Consider the following 15,017-nt stretch of genomic DNA (forward strand, 5'->3'; position numbering starts at 1 on the left):
CTTATCTTCTTGCTTTGCTGCAGGTGGCATGAACAAACGATATTCTTCCAGTTGTTCTCTTATTCGGTTGTCACTTTCGTATTTAGCAAAGTATTGAATCATTCACATGTACGTAGTTTAAATTTGTTACCCCAGTGGACACAAGCGCTGGACCTCTGCACCGTCCACCTCGTTGTGTGGCACAAATAGCACAACAAAGTTTTAAATAAGAACAGTTGGGCATTACGCGTGCAGCTCTCCTGCGTGCGACCGGGTCACCACTGTTTCTATGCATTTAATGGCACATGGCACGCACCCTGGCCGTATCGAGTGACGCCAGAGTGTACGGTGCAAATACGTTCGACACAATCACCTGTCATTTCTTGAGACGCCTTCCCAGTAACTGCCGAGCGTGGATCAATGGGTTTTCTGCGCCTAATACATGGGGCTAATAACCAGTAGTGACTGTTGAATTGCTCTGGTATTTTTCGGGTGGCAGACAGATGGACACACAGACAGAAAAAATTCAGCGCTTGAAGAAGAAGAAGAAGAAGAAGAAGAAGAAGAAGAAGAAGAAGAAGAAGAAGAAGAAGAAGAAGAAGAAGAAGAAGAAGGAAAAGAAGAAGAAGAAGAAGCAGAAGAAGAAGAAGAAGGAGGAAAAGAAGAAGGAAAAGGAAAAGAAAAAGAAGAAGAAGAAGTTTATTGACTCTTGTAAAAGAAGAAGGTTACATGTGAAGATATATCCAGACGAGGGTCCCATAGATGATAGTACCCAACCAAATCCACAAAAGAAACAATAAAGTAATCGCAGAATAATTTCAGTAATCTCAGAGTAAATCTTTATTATCTTTAAGTAAATCAGAGTAAATCTGTAATCTCAGAATAAAAAGTATTCTCAGAGCAGTAAAGAAGGCAGTGCACAAATTAGTATGCACCGGCATTTCAAGGCACTGAATTCGTGAACTGTTTCGGTGTGAACCGCTAATCGTGATTTATTTTTTCGGGGTTCGGTTACGGTTCGACACCCTGATATATATATATATATATATATATATATATATATATATATATATATATATATATATATATATCCATACATACACAAAGTAAGAAACCTCGGTAACAGCAACAGCGGAGGGTTTATTTCGACGTTTCGACTTCGAGACAAGTTAGAAGACTTGTCTCGAAGTCGAAACGTCGAAATAAACCTTCCGCTGTTGCTGTTACAGAGGTTTCTTACTTTGCGTTCACCACGCCTTCGGCCCCATCGCCAGCATGCCATACATATATAGAGTAATCCCTCGTTATAACAATATCGCTTTATTCGAAATTAATTCTGGTTGCAACCCTAATGCCTGCCTTTTAGGCCACATTACTCCAAGTGCACGAAGAGCTTAACCCGCGTAGAGCGAAGTGGCGAGCGGAGGCATGGCCGAGCGGGGACGACTCGGCAGCGACACAGCGGCGAATCAGGCTGCCAACATGGCGGGTCAACGCAAGCTGGTCTTTCCCCGGCGATTTTACCGTGCGCGAACACCGACATTCGAGCAGTACAATTAGCAGTGTCGCCGACAACGGGGCGCCGAAAAACTCGTGTTTTGCAAACTTTCCTGCTGCGCACCTCGGGAAAAAAATTTCCCAGAGATCATGCAAAGCCCCTAGTGCAGAACAGGTCAGTTTGCATGATTGCGCAGGGTACCCAGAATGAGCGGTTAATCGTTTTTTGAGCACGACAAACGCCACCTCAGACTCGAGCCAAGGCATTTGCCGCGCAAACTCGCGTAGCGTTCCGTGACGTCGGCACGCCCCCCTGTAAATTGGCCACAGCCACTGCCACTTTTATGGGCGGCGGCCATGCCTCATGCAATGTTTAAACAAATTGAAGCAGGGGTTGCCCGTGCCCGGCAAGAACTTGAAACAGTGAAACCTCACTGCCTTTTTTGCACCTGAATAAAGCTTTGCTTCACTGAATACATTGTGTTTTGATTACTTGCAGTTATGGTACAACTAAATCTCATCTGCTTTAGATTTTTTCGAGTGGTCGCTTATATCTAAATACTGCTTATAACGTAATTTTTCGCCGTCCCGCTGACTTCGTTATAACAAGGGATTACTATGTATATATATATATATATATATATATATATATATATATATATATATATATATATATATATATATATATATATATATATACAGTCGAACACGGATATATCGAACTCCAAGGGGATCGCGAAATAGTTCGATATAAGAAAAATTCGATATAAAAATATGGGCTCTGAGACCTCACCTATGCCGGACGATCACTTACCGATCGTCGCATTCAAGAATGACAACTAATTCCGCACTCACGACGCAACAGGACGCTTTATTTCCGTGAAAAAAAAAATCGCTGATCTTGGCCTGCTTCTTCGTCCTGGAAATAAAATTGAAGACGCTGGTCTCGATCTTCTCGAGGCTGCACAACTAGAAAATTCCAGCAGTACGCTGCGCCTTCGCACACCATGCAGAACACACACGCAAAAGAAGAACAGCGCGCAGGTACCACAAGAACTTTGAAGGTAACAATTCCAAGACTCTCTCAACGGACTCCAACAAAGCGCTCGCGATGGTCATCTCCGAGAGAAACAGTGATCTCCGAAAGGTGCGGGACAACTCGCCAAACAGCAGCAACAGCAGCAAAATGCAAAAGAAGGAGGATGCCGTCAGCGCCTTCGTTTCCTTTTCCCTTTCCCGAGACGACATCGGGGGAAGACAGACCCAGAGAGAGAGAAAAAAATCTTCTTCGGCAAGCCGGGAACGTATGCCGCCGAAAAAAAAAAGAACGTGCGCAGTCGGGGCATCTCTACCTCGCACTGTCACATTTTCTGAGCGTTCGGGCTTGTGTGCCTAGACAGATTTAGCATACCAGGCTCCGTCCGCTAACCCTACGGCGGCCGGTAGCGGGGCACGACGGGGCAAGCGCAAATTCGTTCCGGTAGGGGGGATTAGTTCCGCGTGCCAGTCTTCGCCATGCCTGCGCATTAGTCCACATCCTCATCAACCTCAATCGGGGGTGCAGCGACCGCCGAAGAGCACCTTTCAGCTCGCGCGGCGTTCGATATACCAAATCTCGGGAAAAATACGGTTCGATATAAACGTACGAATTCCTATACTTTTACACAAAATTTTCAAGGGGATAATTTATGAGTTCGATATAGGCAATAATTCGATATACCCGTGTTCGATATATCCGTGTTCCACTGTATATATATATATATATATATATATATATATATATATATATATAGTGAATCAGAGTGGGAAATGAGGGGCGCGTGGAATTAGGAGCGAAATAAGGGTTGGTAGTCAAGGTCAAGAAAACCTCGGAAAGCAAAGGGGAGAATGCGGTAGGTCATAGAAACTGATGAATTTTTTGAGACAGAAATAAAGTGATGAAAAAATGCCCGCCGGATGGGATCCGAAATATATATATATACATATATATATATATAGAGAGAGAGATAGAGAGAGAAAATAAGGGTTGGCAGTTAAGAAAACCTCCGAAAGCAAAGGGGGGGGGGTTGTGGTGGGTCATAGAAACAGATGAATTTTTTGAGTCAGAAAGAAAGTGGTGAAAAAATGCCCGCCGGGTGGGATCCGAACCCACGACCTCCAGAATACCGGTCTGATGCGATAACCACTACGCTACCGGCGGGGCTGTTTCTTCACCACTTTCTCGGGTATTCATATCAAGGTAATAGTTTTGTTTCCTACACTTATATATATATATATATATATATATATATATATATATATATATATATATATATACAGGGTTTGGAAATGAGGGGCTCGTTAGGAAATACAGAAAGAAATGCCGGCAGTCTACAACACCAAAGAAGGCATAGGGGAATGGTTAGACTATTTTTTACCGTTAGTGACGTTACATTATTTTTTTTAATTAGTGAGAAAGAAAGAACGAAAAACACGCACCCAGAGTGGGGACCGAACCCACGCCTTTCGATTAGGTCTCAAATGCCTTACCAATTCGGCTATCTGGGCGACTGTGTACTCCTTCACTTTCTGGGGTATTTATATTTACCACAACTGTATCTGACGCTTTAGGGTGGTAGCCAGCGCCACTCAGACTACACGGGGAGAAGGGGACCTTGTTTTGAACCCCTGGGGCGTGACGCGAACGTCTACAGCCTGTCATAAGCGGGTAACTGGCGGGAAACCCTCTTATGCTACCTTGGCATCATAGGCTGCCAGAACCGAGGCCCTCGCTAAGCTTTCGCACGATAATAGGGTTTGGAAATGAGGGGCTCGTTAGGAAATACAGAAAGAAATGCCGACAGTCTACAACGCCTAAGAAGGCATAGGGGAATGGTTAGACTATTTTTTACCGTTAGTGAATAATGTAACGTCACTAACGGTAAAAAATAGTCTAACAATTCCCCTATGCCTTCTTTGGCGTTGTAGACTGCCGGCATTTCTTTCTTTCTATATATATATATATATATATATATATATATATATATATATATATATATATATATATATATATATATATTGTAGAACAGAGACGTACGGGACGAGGGATTCCGTAAGGACACATATCAAAGTTTCCGGAAAAAACGGCGCATTTTTTCTCGACTTGAATGTTCAATTATTTATTCCTGAACAAAAAAATGCAATCATACCTCATTCGGCACTATAAAGCACTGTTAAAAAAACGCCAAACAGCACTGGCAATAAGGACTGCAACTTTGATATATATATATATATATATATATATATATATATATATATATATATATATATATATATATATATAACACAGAAATAAGGGTTGGCAGTCGAGAAAACCTCGGAAAGCAAAGGGGAGGATGTGGTAGATCATTGAAACAGATTAAGAATTTGGAAAGAAAGAAAGAAAGAAAGTGAAGAAAAAATGCCCGCCAGGTGGGATCCGAACCCACGACCTCCAGAATACCGGTCTGGTGCGATAGACCGGTATTCTGGAGGTCGTGGGTTCGGATCCCACCTGGCGGGCATTTTTTCTTCACTTTCTTTCTTTCCAAATTCTTAATCTGTTTCAATTATCTACCACATCCTCCCCTTTGCTTTCCGAGGTTTTCTTGACTGCCAACCCTTATTTCTGTGTTATTTTCAACGAGCCCCTCATTTCCTATTCTGATTCGATATATATATATATATATATATATATATATATATATATATATATATATATATATATATATATATATATATATATATATATATATATATATATATATATATATGTATATAGAAAGAAATGCCGACAGTCTACAACGCCAAAGAAGGCATAGGGGAATGGTTAGACTATTTTTTACCGTTAGTGAACGTCACTAACGGTAAAAAATAGTCTAACCATTCCCCTATGCCTTCTTTGGCGTTGTAGACTGTCGGCATTTCTTTCTGTATTTCCTAACGAGCCCCTCATTTCCAAACCCTATTATCGTGCGAAAGCTTAGCGAGGGCCTCGGTTCTGGCAGGCTATGATGCCAAGGTACCATAAGAGGGTTTCCCGCCAGTTACCCGCTTATGACAGGCTGTAGACGTTCGCGTCACGCCCCGGGGGTTCAAAAGAAGGTCCCCTTCTCCCCGTGTAGTCTAAGTGGCGCTGGCTACCACCCTAAAGCGTCAGATACAGTTGTGGTAAATATAAATACCCCAGAAAGTGAAGGAGTACACAGTCGCCAAGATAGCCGAATTGGTAAGGCATTTGAGATCTAATCGAAAGGCGTGGGTTCGGTCCCCACTCTGGGCGCGTGTTTTTCTTTCTTTCTTTCTCACTAATTAAAAAAAATAATGTAACGTCACTAACGGTAAAAAATAGTCTAACCATTCCCCTATGCCTTCTTTGGTGTTGTAGACTGCCGGCATTTCTTTCTGTATTTCCTGTATTTCCTAACGAGCCCCTCATTTCCAAACCCTATATATATATATATATATATATATATATATATATATATATATATATATATATATATATATATATATATATATATATATGTATATATATATATATATATAAGTGTAGGAAACAAAAATATTACCTTGATATGAATACCCGAGAAAGTGGTGAAGAAACAGCCCCGCCGGTAGCGTAGTGGTTATCGCATCAGACCGGTATTCTGGAGGTCGTGGGTTCGGATCCCACCCGGCGGGCATTTTTTCACCACTTTCTTTCTGACTCAAAAAATTCATCTGTTTCTATGACCCACCACAACCCCCCCCCCCCCCTTTGCTTTCGGAGGTTTTCTTAACTGCCAACCCTTATTTTCTCTCTCTCTCTCTCTCTCTTCTCTCTCTCTCTCTCTCTCTCTCTCTCTATATATATATATATATATATATATATATATATATATATATATATTTCGGATCCCATCCGGCGGGCATTTTTTCATCACTTTATTTCTGACTCAAAAAATTCATCAGTTTCTATGACCTACCGCATTCTCCCCTTTGCTTTCCGAGGTTTTCTTGACCTTGACTACCAACCCTTATTTCGCTCCTAATTCCATGCGCCCCTCATTTCCCACTCTGATTCACTATATATATATATATATATATATATATATATATATATATATATATATATATATATATATATATATATATACAATCAATCAAAAGAAAAGCACGATTGTTGCAAACGTTGGGAGCAATCGTGCTTTTACCTTGTTCAAAGTTTTCTTTTCTTATGTATATATATATATATATATATATATATTGTAGCGTTGATTATGGACGCGATTGATGTAATTGTCACAGGCAACCATGCAAGGATGCAAGGACAATTCCCCGTTGGGGATATTCGGCTTGGTGCACGCCCGACGACGAGGAGGCAGAAGCATCGCTTGGGCACGGGCCGATCGAGTATCGCGTCGGACATAGCTTGCTGAGCACGAAGAACCTCGGCTTCTCCGCAGCTCTAACTGCTCGTTAGTGGTCCAATAAACCACGCTTCAATATATATATATATATATATCTTACTAAGATTTGGGTTAACGAGGTGAGCGATAGAGCGGCTGAACGATTCAACGGGCCTGCAGGAGAAAGTAAAAGAAAGGGCAAAGTGAAGGTAATTCAAAATGAGGACACGTTCCTTTGTTTTAAGTACTTCACCCCGTGGGTAGTTGAAATTTTTCAGGGGTTGTTTGTTAAAGAATAAAAGCCCACACGCAACGAAGGCCGACCTTTTACGAATCGCTTTAAACGAAAGACTTGGTCGTCCCTCGTGACATGTCCCTTCTGTTGTTTCCCCAGCCAGTACTCGGTCTCGCTATCATAAATGAGCTAACATGTCGCTACGACGAGACTTAGGCGGGGCCCAGGCTACCGCAGCTCACGGCTCAGCTTGGCGGGAGAATAATGCGCACCGGTGTTCGACCGGCCTATCAGACTCGAATGAAGTCATCGGCAAGTAAACTCCGGCGGCATCACGAAGCTGCACACACGCTACAATTTCACCGCATCGACGTGAGGGCAAGCGTTTGCTTGACCGCCTGCAGCGGGGAGTCGCACTCTTCCATCACAACAGATATGGTCGTTTTCGACCGGAAGAGCCTCACTCACATCAAGTAAAAGTGGAGCTTGAATGTTGAAATGTAACTTTGGTGCAATGATCGGGTCACCTCATAACATGACTGCGCTACTCCGGGAAGCATTATTTCTTTTCTTTTCGCCCAACGTGGGCCTTTCTGTAGTGGACTTGGTAGCTACAGGGAACATAGTAAACTATTGACCGGGAATGCTCCATTTGGGGAGCTGACGATGAGCTCACTATCCTTGTTTGCATCGAAGAACACTTGCCATGTACAGTCATATGCAAGTGAAATGCGAACACGAGAATATGAATCAGAACACGTAAAATGTAAAAAAAATACCGTTAGAGGAGGTCCAATAATGGCGCGCTATTGGTATATTTGGAAACCCACATTTCCCAAGTATATGTTACTGTAATTGATTACCCTAACTTGATCACCCTAACAAAGTTAATCCCATCTTTCCGAGAACAAAAAAATACCAAAACTCGCCCTTAGCCCTGTCGATAACTGAATGTAATATCCAAACTATCACAGAGTCTTCATCCTTTCTTAAAGCATTAAAAGTGTTCTTAGAAATTCCAATTGATTAATGTAGTTATGCGGGGTGTTGCTGATGTTAATAAGTTGATTATTTTTGTGTCTATTATTTGTGCCTACACTTTGTTACCTGGAGCATATTGTATTGTTATTAACGTCGCTGTTCTTGTGCACAGTTTATATGCACGCTTTTTTCCTTATTACTTCTGTCGTGTGTAGTTTTCCTGCGCGTTTACATTTTAAGCTTTATATAATGTTGTCTGGCAAGATTTAATGTATTGTGCACTGGTTGAATATCTTCCTAAACTCCCCTACGTAACGCCTTCCCGGGTCCTTAGGGTATGTAAATGAATAAATAAATAATTAGGCTTCGTTTCAGTTTGGCTTGCTTGAAAAGAAATCGCGCTATTTGTGTGTTTTGACTCATAATTTCGTGATCGCGTTTCATTTGTGCGTGACTGCACATCAGACCTCCTTTGAAGACCCCACTGGGCGCATATCTTGGGTGACGACCGAAGCACTCGCAGGCCTTCATCCGCGCATCGCCCTGCTCGCGCGAGTAGACACTACCCCAACTCCGCTACCCAGCAACGCCTGTCTGAGTCTGTACTAAATTTTACAGCGAAGCGGCTACAGGGACGACGCTATAGGATCCGTCGTCGTGCGGTGGGAACAAAACGATCATACAATCACTCCCATTGTCGTAGTCGTCCACGAAGTTCTCATCGCCGCTAGGGATTGCACGAAGCTAATAATATAAACAACCAATGCCACCGCGTCGCCATCTTCGATGCATGGGACTTGCCAAGCTCCTAAAAGGGAGCTTGTATAATTGCCCCCTGTCATCCTCGTCGATGAGGTGACAGCTATAAGCATTGGATGAAATGACACATGGAAGAGCATTTGACGGCACCTGCCTGGGGAGCCCGGAGAACATTTATGCGGCAAAGCCAACTTTACGGCAAGAACAAACAAGGCCTGCTGATGCAAATTATGGGTCCAACCAACGTGGTGTAAACTTACTCACCGACCCTGCCCACTGGTGAGTGACATGACCCCACAAAATTTTGTAGAGAAAAGGTCAGCTAAATGTCACTGAAAGGACGCTGCAGTCCCTGGCTTGAAAAGTGTACCGTTGGCGGCGACAGCGCCGATACAAGTCTTCATCGGCCAAGATGGCGTCATAACGGGAAGCGACGCCGTCAGTAATATCATGGCCACGAGTGATGTCACACCAACTTCCATTATCGGTGACGCGAACACCCGTGACACAAATAAATGAAGTGCGCCGCAATAAAGCAGTAATGGGGGCGACACTAGTGGTTTCTGCGGATGAAGGTTGGATGAAACGAGCAGACAAGTCTTGTAAATGCCCGCGTGTAGCGCTAATGCCCCCCCCCCTTTTCCCCCACCCGCAGATTCTCGAGTCAATCATGTCATACACACAGCAGCATCTAAATCGAACAAAAAAATGTTGCAAAATGCTTGGTTGTTTAATGCAGCAGAAAAAAAAATCTGCCTAGCCTGCATTAGGTTGAAAACAAAGAATCCTTGATGTCCTCAGATTGCCCGAAATTGTAACCTCGATACATCGAGCTTCAGGTGCGCTAGTTCTGTTTTTGTATACAGTCGAGTCCACTTATAACGATATCGTTTATGACAATGTATCCGATATAACGATGAACAGCTACGGCACCATCAACTTTTGTATTCTTTCTATGGTAAAATAAACCGCTTATTACAATGCTCCAGTGTCACAATATCGGATATAACGATTGAATCCGGTTATATTGTGCACCAAAAGTGCAACAGTGATGACTAACGACGCGGTTGCGCAGCCTACTCAGGTAGTGTCTTCGTAGGGGCCCAATGCGTGGCACAGTCCCTCGGGGACTTTGTTTCCGCCAAGGACATTTACATCAGCTAGGTGAAGCACCTGTAGATGCTCTTGGAAAAGATTTGCGCTAGCTTCACACGTGGCAAACAAAGGTGACCGACTGTGGCTTCTTTTCCGCAAATAATTGTAGTACGACCTCGCTGGCATGCGAATAAAATGTTTTGAGCTCTGTTCTGTCTTTTTATTTAGCAACCGGCATATAACAATCATCGGTTATAACGATGGGATTTCCTTGGCACTTGGATATTGTTATAAGTGGACTGCACTGTATTGCCTATGCTATAACATAACACTACAACTGTGGCGTGAAACCAAGCCTGTGAACTTGCGAATAGCAGCAGGGCGCCCCGGACACTACGCTACGACGGCGGGTGCGTAATAGAAGAAACACAAACGAAAGTCTAGCAGTGGATTAGTACTGACTGGTGCAAGATAAACCACTTGGCATATTTCGCTCTTTTTCTTGGAAGTAAATTGGGGTGCCACATGAGAGACGCCGGAGGGTCAGCTTCACCACAACAAGTATGGAGGAGGGATCATACGGTAGAAGGATCCCAACCTTCGATCTGACTAGAAAAAGTGGTCTGGGTTGACGCATTCCGCATTGCAAGTATGATGTTTTGCATGGCAGGTGTCATTCTTCAGTAAAATCGTGTATCTGGCATTGTCGTTCAAATGCACAACGATTTGTTGTTATTTCTGTGCATAGTGGCAAAGCACATCCGCGAATCAATATTGAAGGCTGTCTTCGTGCACAGACATGCAAGATGTGTTAAATACTTTACTGCACTGGGAAGTGACACCCGTATTGGAGAATATTTCGAAATAGTTTCTTTCGACTTGAGACGTATACGTGGCAGGAATATCCGTGAGCCCTGCCTGTAACTTTCCTTGAGCTTGGCCTCGTATCCATAACCACACACAACCCCCAGATAGTAAACGTGCCGGCTTTATCTGGTCATCAAACGATCTGCTTTGTACGCCTCTGCTATTGGCCGCTGCAAAAAAAAAAAAAATCAAAGCTGAGAAGTGTCACTTATAAGACGCCAGTGCTGCGCATAGTTTATCCCAAGTTAAAAAAAATCCAGTTGTGACAAATATAACTAAAACTACAAATTTCTGTCGAGCGTCCAGGACTTCGCGCTGACAGAAATTCTATAAATGAAGGAATGCAATGAGGCTGTCTCAAAAGTACACGAAGTCGGAACGGGCCACTTCAAATTTACAGAGCAAACTCCTGCTTCTTCCTTTCCTTTAAGTGTATTTTGTTTTTCTGGCGTGCGTGCAAGCGCTTCCTACTTTGTCTCCAGTCCTTCCAGGGATAAATACGGGCTGTATTCATGACTAATCTCGGCAGTAGGTGCGCGATAAAAATTCGGGGTGATACTTTTTCACCCGAAAAATACTTTTCATATGCATTTAAAGCTTCAGGGTAAGATGCGATCTTTATTTATGTATGCTACTCTCGTACTTTTTCTCTGAAGGCTGATTTATTCAGGAATAAACCTGGGGGGATTCTCGGTGCGGGGGGCAGGGGAGGGGAGGGGGGGGGGGTGGAGGCGCACCCCTGGGAGGGCGGTGCGAGCGAAAGGCGGCAGCCCTCGGGTTTTTCATTTTCGTCGCGAGAATGGGCGGCGCAGCTAAGCGGAATGAAAGAAAGCATCGACGACGTCATATTTTATGTCCTAGAAGCAGCGAAAGCAAGAAATAGAAGTGCGCAAACCATAAACGGCCTCAGATTGCCCGAAATGAAATATCACCGGCGCTGTCAGTAATTATTTACCTGCTTGTTTGCCCGGGGTGGCCGATTTTAAGCTTTCCCATCTCCAAGGTTCTCCCAAACGCATTAGCGCTCCCTATTGCATTAGTTAACATTAAGCTTCTTCTGCTTTCAGCGCTTTTCTGTTTATCTTTCCGGCTTATACTGCCACGCTCTGTTTGAAGTTTTCATCAACGGAAGGCGTTTTTCTTGGAGCTGCCTCCTTGCGTTATTGATAAGCTTCGGAGTCAGCAGTGGGGGGACATTATTTATTACGCGCTTTGGCAACACCAGTATTCTTATCGCCATGGATGGCTTATGTCCGAGGTTCCCTTTCACCTCATTCTTTTTAAGCGGCGCCCAATCCCTGGATAGGTTACCAGAGCACGGTCACTTCTGGATATAAGTACACACGCTTACTTTGCGCAGTATTATTTCCTCTGTTATATCTTCCTCCATTTTCCCCCAAGGCTTGATAAAAACGTAGGACTTGGGAAACAAAACAACTTCACATTTTACAAAAACACTTGTTCTCTTTTGACTTGTTTTCATTCTACCGCGCTAACCACTTCAAATTCCTTTACCATTAAAATTATCAAGACACATGAGCACCCGTTACCATGTAGTAATTACGAAATACCTAGTGCCAAATTTCTGAACTTGTCTCTATTTTATCGTCATACGTTTCCCTTTGCGTCTTCTTCTTCTTCTTCTCTTCGTTATTATGACTAGGAACATACCCGTTCAGGCATCGCCAAGTAAAGAAGAGATTGACATTTTTGTAATTGCCGGGCTAAAATTTCTCATGCAGGATGCAGTCCATGTCCCTGGCACACGCTTCTAATTCGAAGGCCACGGTGTATTCACTAGGTCAGCTAGACTCATCGAGCCGTGTTGGTGTCTGGGAGGCATGCTCATTCGCGTTCCGTACGCCATGGGCTCGATTCCCACGGAGAGTCAGGTTTACCCAATTTTTGCTTCAACTCATTTACTTAGCTTCGTTCGCAGGAGATTCCCTGCGAAATTTAGCGTGAATTATTCCAGCCCTTCCCGGCCTCTTTCGTGTTCTCTGAGTCCTCAGCTATTTTATGTGCCGTCTCTTGGCCACGGCGCGGAATGTTCGAACTACCGAGTTAATAACTTTGTTTAATAACTTTTCGTTTAATAACTTTGTTTGGGAGCTTTAGAAGAACGGTGACATTTGCCCGCATTTTCAACGTTTGCATCATTAGAGAATCGGGGTTAGACGGAGCATGAAGACAAAATTTAAGTCTGGTTCATAAAAAGAACTGTTTCGTCTCAATTCTCAATAACAATGATACCACTTTTATTGTAAACTTCAAAAGAACATTGGATATACGCGACGACGTCACAGGATCTTGTTTGTTCGATTTTCGGCACCCGACCCCCGCCACGAAACATGATTGTGCGATTGTAGTGGGTCTGTAGTTTCGTTTGTTCGTATCATGCACTTGAATGCTAACTTCCGGTTATCATACTAATATCTTGTTAGTTTTTCCTCTATTGCGTCATTGCCGACGTCGTGTAGTGCGAAATTTGGAAGATTTCCCGCATTTCTTTAGGTTTTTTTTTTTTTTAGCGAAGAAAACGTCTTTTGTGGCTGAAATGGAGCTGAGTGGGTAACCAAAGGCTAATTTTTTAAAATCTTCCGAGTGCCTTTATGACCCCTTTAAGCGTGCTTGTCGGCGGTGCAGCTTTCGTTGTGCTGAAAGCGATAGTAAAATAACGGCGATAGGCGCCGCTGAAGCCTTTCGCATCAAGGGCTTCTTCATTGGAGCCAGATAGTGGTCAGCTTCAGAGGACATTGGAGCTTTCGGATAATGCAAATAAAAATTATATTTCGTTTCTTATTCCGACGTCAATGATTTTGGGCAAATGTAACTTTACAGGTGCCGTCATAAGTAATTGGAACAAGGATTTGTAAATACCATAAAATATTTTTTTACTGGCTTTATCAAAGCCGCTACTGGTTTACAGGAAGCTTTTTTCTGTTAAGGAAGCGTAAATGTACACCTGTAAACGTGCACCAATGCAGCCAGGCAGTTTTCAGAAGAAGAAATTCCCGTAAATTTACGGGACCGTGTTCCAATTACTTTTGACGGCACCTGTACAGTCGAAAAAGCGTTAACAACAACGAAGAACGACATGACGGCTTGTGCTCAGAGCGGCAGCTCAGCCGCCGAGTGCAGACGGTCAGCCTCGTGAGCGCCGCTTATCAGACACCGAAGACGAGCCCGTGGCTACCGTAAGCTGGCGCTCTGGGAATAGGCTGGCACCCGTTTCTTTGTGGTTATTAACAGTTTTGAGGACTGTAGATGGGCCACTGGGGCGAAACTAGACATACCACTGTTGTCACAGCAGCTCGATCATTCGAGTAAACGATTTGGCCACAGACCTTTCCCAGAATAACGCACCTCGTAAACGCGGGATATTTATTTGCGGGTGCAAAAGCAAGGCCATTTGAAGTCCTGTTAGAACTGAAGAACACACCGGTTTCCCAAGTGCGTCGAACCCCCTAAAAACCAGACAGGGAAAACATCCAGGTATAACTTTTTTATCTCAGCTTTTTTAAGTACCTTGTTTTAGTTCTTTGAAAAACATAGAAAAATGAAGGAAGGTCACACTAACCCTTAAGACTTAAAGGTAGCGAAGCTCTACGCAACCTTCACGACCATCACGAAGGTTTAAGTCCACGATTGTAGCCGATTTGCTTCTCCTTCAATGCCGGAACGACCTTTAGTTTCATCATTGATGCTATAAGTGTGAGCTTCTTTCATTTTTTTTTTTTGGAAGTGAAAATCATTGGACATAAGTTACATAACCTTGCAGGGGCGTATGCTATGACGTGTCTTTCTGGTTTCGAGCAAGTGTTGCCACGATTACGGCGAACACTGCAATTTTTTTTTTTGACACTCTTGGCCCAGCTCCCTAAGTGGGTATGCTTGGCTTGACGAACGTGCGCAGGGGACGCTGGGTGGTTGTCGCGAGGCACGTGCACACGAGCGCTAGGCATTTTCTTGCTTTTGTTAACTGTCAGGCGGTCGCCGCGAGGCCCTTGCTTACGTGCGCTCGTTCACTTGTGCGCGCTCGGCACTTTCCTGGTATTTGTAACTGCGGACACGAAAAATTACAATTTGCTACACAGCTTTGCTGTTAGAATATGCAAATAGAGAGGAATCAACTATCGGCGTTACGGCCCTCGCCTTACGCCTTGGGTGTCTCTGCGCATCTTGGAACACAAAGA

At 43.5% G+C, this 15,017-nt stretch overlaps 1 protein-coding gene and 1 non-coding gene across 2 annotated transcripts in view; both read right to left on the minus strand.

The window, feature by feature from the left end:
- LOC144153661 (uncharacterized) overlaps positions 1-15,017 on the minus strand; it is a 207,492-nt gene that overhangs the window by 114,451 nt on the left and 78,024 nt on the right. The gene's annotated exons all lie outside the window — the stretch shown is intronic.
- Positions 3,952-4,023, minus strand: Trnar-ccu (transfer RNA arginine (anticodon CCU)). The gene has a single exon. It is a non-coding gene; the product is annotated as a tRNA-Arg (tRNA).

The sequence above is a fragment of the Haemaphysalis longicornis genome, unplaced genomic scaffold (genome assembly GCF_048455015.1).
Source record: "Haemaphysalis longicornis isolate Haplotype H1 unplaced genomic scaffold, Haemaphysalis longicornis Haplotype H1 scaffold_1, whole genome shotgun sequence".
Taxonomy (NCBI): domain Eukaryota; kingdom Metazoa; phylum Arthropoda; class Arachnida; order Ixodida; family Ixodidae; genus Haemaphysalis; species Haemaphysalis longicornis.